Here is a 444-nt window from a genome sequence, read left to right as displayed (position 1 = left end):
CACACACACACACACACACACACACACACACACACACACACACACACACACACACACACACACACCTCCATCACTTCCTTGGTCTTCACGGCCAGTGAGTCCAGAACCTCTGGATCCAGGAAGTCGTCCAGGGACGTGTCCCTCCCGTTCACATAGTAACTAGGAGACAGGAGAGGTGGGCGTGGCTTATGAGTCATGAACTCAGGTGAACACAAACACTGTTCAATAACCTCATGGTTTTTGTTTTTTACAGTCTTCAGGTTTCTCAGGGTGAAAGGTCAAAAGGTCCAAAGGTCAGCTGTTTACTCCAATATCACTGTGTAGTCACCTGCCTCCTACACACCTGGTCAGGTGTCACAGCTGAGTCTAACTGGAAGATCAGGTCTGTCTGCTCCCCTACCTGAACCCCACACACACACACACACACACACACACACACACACA

General features: G+C 50.0%; 1 pseudogene across 1 annotated transcript in view; it reads right to left on the bottom strand.

Moving 5' to 3' along the window:
- Positions 1 to 65: 65 nt before the first annotated feature.
- LOC111652372 (heparanase-like) overlaps positions 66 to 444 on the bottom strand; it is a 6,290-nt pseudogene continuing 5,911 nt past the window's right edge. The window contains exon 5 of the transcript XR_015437026.1: positions 66 to 159. The product of XR_015437026.1 is annotated as a heparanase-like (transcript). The remainder of the gene's footprint in view (positions 160 to 444) is intronic.

This window comes from Seriola lalandi, unplaced genomic scaffold (assembly GCF_002814215.2).
Source record: "Seriola lalandi dorsalis isolate HSWRI2012SDOR001 ecotype SW California unplaced genomic scaffold, Sedor1 jcf7180002053966, whole genome shotgun sequence".
In the NCBI taxonomy this organism is placed as follows: domain Eukaryota; kingdom Metazoa; phylum Chordata; class Actinopteri; order Carangiformes; family Carangidae; genus Seriola; species Seriola lalandi.
This window is presented reverse-complemented; position numbering and strand designations above follow the sequence as displayed.